The following is a 6,000-nucleotide window of genomic DNA, read 5'->3' as shown; positions in this document are numbered from 1 at the left end:
TATATATATATTTTTTACACTGGGAATTGAACTCAGGGATGCTTTCCCACTAAGCTACATCTTCAGCCCATTTTAAAAAATTCCTTTTAAATGTTGAAACAGGATCTCAATAAGTTGCCTATAGCCTCCCTAAACTGCTAAGGTTGGGCCGAAACTTGCAATCCTCCTGCCTCAGCTTCCAAGGTTGCTGTATACAAATTTTTGTGTGAACATAAAATCTTTATTTCTTTGGATTAATATTCAGAAGTGTAACTGCTGGGTTACTGGGTAATTGTACATTTAATTCTTTTAAGAAACCACTAAATATTTTCATACAGGTGGCCGCACAACTTTATAGCCAATCAGCAATATATGAGAGATTCAGTTTCTTTGAATCCTCACTAGTATTTGGTGTTATCATATTTGTACTTTAATATTCTTAACAGAACTGTAGAGGCATCTCACCAAGGTCTTGATTTACTTTTTCCTAAAGGCTAGTGATGGTAAGCACCTTTTTACTTGCTAATCTGCCATGATGTATATCCTTTATCTTCATGTTCTTTTCCTATTTTCTAATCAGACTCTTTGTTTCTGTGAATGTCTTTATTTACTATTGAGTTTTGAGAGTTCTTTATATATTATGAATATGAAAAACCTCAGGTATTTCTTTCTTCTTCTTTTTAAAAATAGTGGTAGTTATTTTATTTACCCTAAGTTATACTTTCTGCAAAGGTAATATATATATATTTATTAATATATATATTTCCTGAGTCATTCATCCCCCAAAAGAAACCTTTGCTGGCCATCTAGTATCATTGCAGTGTCATATCAGTCTCTGAATTTAAAAAACTTTACTTTCATGTATCTCTTAAAGACTTCTTCCACCACTTCCCATTTTTATGACATGTGTTTCCATCAATGAAAATTCAATAGAGTTTGAATGTCTGATCTTTTTTGTTATGCTTAAAAATATTTTTGACTGGATTCAGAAGTAGAAGCTCATAGAGAGGACAGCCTGAGTCTCTTGGTGATCTGTTCCTGGCATTTTTCTTTGGCTTCTTGCATTCTCTTGGCCAAAAGTTTGGAATATTCTGCAGCCTCTTCCTTATTCTTCTTAGAAACTGTTTCTTCAGAGTAATATGCCGGAACTTATGTTGTGAGTCATGTAGAGTGATGAGATGCTGAATCTTTGATGCTTTGGTCCTGGGTTTTTTAACTTCCCTGCTTTCTGACAACATATTGGCAAGTATCATCTTCCTTAGATTGAAGTTTGCAGATTCTACTAGCTCTTTTGGGTCCTAGCTGATGAAGCATAGTAGTATTCATTAAGTCCAGGAATATCCTTCTCTCCTTGTTTTACAATAACCAAGTTGAGAACACTCAGAATGGTATCCACAATGTAACCTCTAACAGATTTGTGCTTTCTCTCTCCAGTTTGCCTTGGTCTATAACAGGAATGCCCCCTATTCAGTAGTAGGGGAACATGGCCCTGGGTCAAGATACCCTGCTTCGTGGGAAACCTTGTTTGTCATTTCCACTACTGATTCAGACCACATAACCCTCCCATTCTTCACCCAGTGTCAGCAGCAATTTCTATAGCCATACGTTTCTTGTAAAAAGTACAAAATTTGCATTCATTGTCCACTTCAATGAGTTTCTGGCAGCCAATGGCTCGGAAGAAGATATTCAACTTCATCTTGGTGCTTCTTTCTTACTTTATTTTTAAGGATTCCTTGGGACTTTCTAAATAGATCATAATGGCATCTGTAAAAAGATGTGTCTTTTGATCTGTATATCTTTTTTTCTTTTTCCCTTTTACTTGTCTTATTTTGCTAGCTAGTCAATTTACTTTTAAAGGACTGCCAGAACTTAATATTTGACTTACACTGTCAAGTCTAATACAGGTAATAAACTCTAAGAGGACATCAGGCCAGTTAACATAATAGAGAGCATATAGAGGACACAATAGAAGTGAGAGTGAAAATAGGATTTTGAAAAAGCAGGATGAAGAAAACAAGGGTGACATTTAAAGGTCAGATTGAAATTGTAATCTCCCCTCAAATTCCTCCAAAATTATTTTTTTCATTTTTTATTTCTATCTCTTTCTCTCTCACACACACCCTTAATGATGAAACTATCTCAAAAAGAGGCTAAGTCAATACAGAAAGAAACTACAAACTATTTGGACTTCTAAAGAAAAACAAAAAACTAATTTACCACTCATAATTCCATAAAAAACAGGATCTCTTATTACTGCCATAATTTGTCAGCCAACAGGTACGTACTCTCATTAAATCTTGGGCTGTTGGAGAGATTACTTACAGACAAACTTTCCTAATGGGAAAGGTGGATAAACTCAAAAATTAGTTTTCCAAGGTGAAAGTAATTAATAGCCAGTGACCAGAGTCTGGATAAAAGAGAACAAACTGCGTATAAGTACTCAGGGAAGCAAAGTACTGCTCTCATAAGGTACATACTCCTGCGGCCAGCAGCATCTGCAGGATGAGGGAAGGGATAAGAGATCTTCCTTAAGACAGTGAAAGTCTCCCAAAGCCTCTGATACATAGGTTACTTCTACAGACATTATTATAGTGTAAGAGGCCCTTCTAAGAACACATTTTCATTATGAAAAAACACTTGAAGAGACTCCTTAGAAGAGATAAAGTATGAGGGGGAGATACCGACCACACAATTTGAATTTAATAAAGTCATCATAGTTTCAATGAGATGTAGGACTATAATAGATATGAGGTCACTCAGAAGGAAATCCTGTAGACTCACATCCTCCAAGTTTAGGGGGTAAATTCCCACCCTTTAGGGGACACATTCCCACCCTCACCAAGTGAACATTCACTCTGAGAACTGTAGGAGGACAGAATGGGGTGTAAAGAGAACAGCTTTCATCTGTAATGTTAAAGTCCTGAGATCTCTCTTGGTCTTATTTTCCTCTCTTGTAGGATTCTCTAATTTGTAATGCTGTTACACCCCTCACTGCCCAGTGTCTCTGCTTGAGGAGGAAAGATGGTTTCAAAATCTCCAGTTTGGGTGAAGAATGGTAAAGTTGCATCAGCTGAAGGAGAGGGGTGGCAATGACATATCTGGATTTTCTCTGACAGTGTAGTACTATGGAGTTCTAGAAATAGTGAAGCATCTGTAATAAGTACCTCTGCAGCTTATCTATGAGCTTGGCTGACCAAAGGCTTTTAATGCTGCGGAGGGTTTTGAATATTTACTGAAAAAAAAAAATGGAATCTGAAAATTTCCAATGCATTTGTAATAAAAATAGAAACTACCTTTAAAAATATGTTCTGATTTGTTTTAGTAACTGCCAGTCTCAAGAGGAAAAAAAAAATACTCCCAAGATTATAAAGGGTTAGGAATACGCAAATAGGATGCATTTATATGTAGTAAAGTTAAATTCTTTCTTAGAATGAAAAAGTCCGTTTTGTTGTTTGTATTTTGTTGTTTGTAAGACATTCTGGAAACTCTCAAAATCTAAGCAGAAAATACACAAAGGAGCCACAAAGGGAGGGGATCAACTTCCGGTCATCTCTGAAAAAAGCCTCACAAACTTAGTTCAGGAGTCTGAAATGATGTCAACACACAGATGTTTCTTTTGGAATTAACGAGAGCCAAGGTTTTCCCTTGTGACAAGAAAGGTGCATGGAACTAAGGGAAGCCACATGTGAGCAGAGAATCTCAACTGAGTACACCCACTGCCTGAATTCCCAGTCTAGAAGGGCAGCCCTCCAGCTGCTATATTGGGACAGGCAGAGGAGGATGGGGCTAATCTTGGGAAGAAGAGTAGAGTCCTGCTCGGGACTGAAGAGGAGCACACAAAAATGAGTGTGACCAGTGACAATAACAAAAGGAATTTTAGAAACATATTCAAATAAATGAGAATGGGGTTCCTGCTTCACCACTACTTGAAACAATGCAAAATTTACATATTTTAATGCAAATTTTATAGATTTTTTAAAGAGCAGCAAAGTATTAACTACCAATGACTTTACAGTACCTAGTATTACTTATCTTGACTGGTAGATGACAAATGTCATTTGGAAAACCAACCACTCAAAGAAAGGGCAGCCATGATTTCCATAAATTCCAGCCCACTGGAAAAAAGTAAATATGGAATGTGACCATCTCAGCATACTAGACCATTATCTGATATCATCTGCTGGCTTGCCTATTGTCTTAGTTATTTTAGGGATCATTTTTCCATCTGATACTGCTTTATCTAATGACTCCCAAGTCTTCACAGGGCAATCTAAGAATGTCTAGCCACTTTCCTCTAGGTGTGGATAGAGTGGAATTTGCCCTAGGAAATTTAAACCACAATGGTGACATCAACAACAGCAAGTAGGAAGATAACAAGCAAGGAAATAGCCTGACATATTTATCCTCAGACCTCAGACTTTTTGATTTTTTCTTAAAATGTCTGTAGTTGCTAATTTCTTTGTAGTAATTATTATGGTAGTACATCTGGGTAGTTCATACGGAGAGTAAATTACTTCAGACTAGTACTTCTCCAAGTGGGGACTGAAGGCCGCTGGAGGTACTGAGAGGCTTTCAGGTAGCCTGTAAGGCCAGAACTATTTTCTACTAAGATCTTCTTTTCCTTTTTCATTTTCATTCTCTCATGTATGTACAGTGGGGTTTTCTAGAGTCCCATTATGCATAATTTCATAACAGTGAATTCAACAGCTAATCTATTATCTTCTATCAAATCAGACATTAAAGAGATTGGCAAAGACATAAAACAATGCCACTCTTCAAATTGATTTTATATTTTTCATTAAAAATGTTATTTATATTATCATGAAATGGGTTTACTTTTAGGTAAACTAACAAATTTGAAAAAATCTTCAGTTGTGATTTCTAATATGGTAAATAATGACCAATATAATCCAATGTAAAAAATAAAAAAGCTCCCCCAAACTCTTTGTGACCTCATAAACTTTTAAGAGTACATAGGCATCCTGAGATGAGAAAGTTGAAAGTTTGGAAGTGTTCTTTAGTTGCTTATATTGGCTTTCCTCTGTTCTTCTCTATTTCCCTCCCTTTCCTGCTAATGAGGCTACACTCTATGCATATTCTCTGACACAACAGCTCTATGTGCCCAACTAGCCCTAGACTCTATTAATGTGTAATCTCAATGTTATCTAAGGAACAATTTCCTCCTTAGAGCTGAATTGCTATTAATGGTACGGAATAAACTTAGATTCAAACCCTATTTTTAGTTGCAAAAATAACTTCCCATTCTTAGTAAAATTAGGTCAATTTATGTGGGTTATCTGTAAATACTGTAATACTTCCTATAACTCCATTCTTTCCTATGGCCCAATACCCAACAAGAAAAAGTACTTTTAGGAGTTGGTCAACTTGCTGTGTTGAGAAAGCACTATGGAGATTCTGAGGAGTCTTACTGATAGGAAGGGAGTTCTTCAACACCCCATATCTACACTGCAAGGTCATACCCAGGTTAGGGCAAGGCAGTCTGCTCACCTGGCAAAAAGGTGGCTCTTGGCACTGCCTAGGCTTACACTGCAAATGTCATATTAGTGCCAAATACAGCAACACATGCCAAGCAGTCTTGAGGAAACTATGCCTGTAAGAACCATTAGCTTTTGTGTGAAGACACAGGTGAGAAGAAGCAGAGAGGTCTTCTCTGACATATAGCTAAGCCCCACCTTATTCTCTCTTCCTAGGAACCAGTTGCCATCTGAAATCTTCTTGCTTGTCTAGTGCTTGTTTCTCATGTCCTCCCAAGAACATGAGAGTCTTGAGCACAGGCCTTATGTGACTTCTGCATCCCACTGGCATGCAGGAGTGAAGACACTAGGTCTGGAGGCTATGCTGGAGGGACAGCAGTCTTCTCCAAGCCCCGCCTGTCAGTACTACACAGCAAAGACACATGGGTGCTTCAGTAATACTGTTATACATTGCAAGCACCCTTCAGTGCTTCTGTTTGAAAACTTTTTATGAGTCCTGATTTCTCCTTTAAGAAACTCATAGCTC

The 6,000-nt window shown here is 37.3% G+C and overlaps 1 protein-coding gene, 1 long non-coding RNA gene and 1 pseudogene across 14 annotated transcripts in view; 1 reads left to right on the top strand and 2 right to left on the bottom strand.

Moving 5' to 3' along the window:
* LOC107142376 overlaps nucleotides 1–4,170 on the top strand; it is a 34,141-nt gene extending 29,971 nt beyond the window's left edge. The window contains exon 3 of the long non-coding RNA XR_001503551.2: nucleotides 2,937–4,170. This is a non-coding gene — a long non-coding RNA (uncharacterized LOC107142376). The remainder of the gene's footprint in view (nucleotides 1–2,936) is intronic.
* Spidr (scaffold protein involved in DNA repair) overlaps nucleotides 1–6,000 on the bottom strand; it is a 394,388-nt gene that overhangs the window by 30,563 nt on the left and 357,825 nt on the right. The window lies entirely within an intron of this gene.
* Nucleotides 14–2,938, bottom strand: LOC107142373 (annotated as a pseudogene).

Source organism: Marmota marmota, unplaced genomic scaffold (genome assembly GCF_001458135.2).
Source record: "Marmota marmota marmota unplaced genomic scaffold, marMar, whole genome shotgun sequence".
In the NCBI taxonomy this organism is placed as follows: Eukaryota; Metazoa; Chordata; class Mammalia; order Rodentia; family Sciuridae; genus Marmota; species Marmota marmota.
Note: the sequence above shows the minus strand (reverse complement) of the source record. Positions and strands in the feature narration are given on the sequence as shown.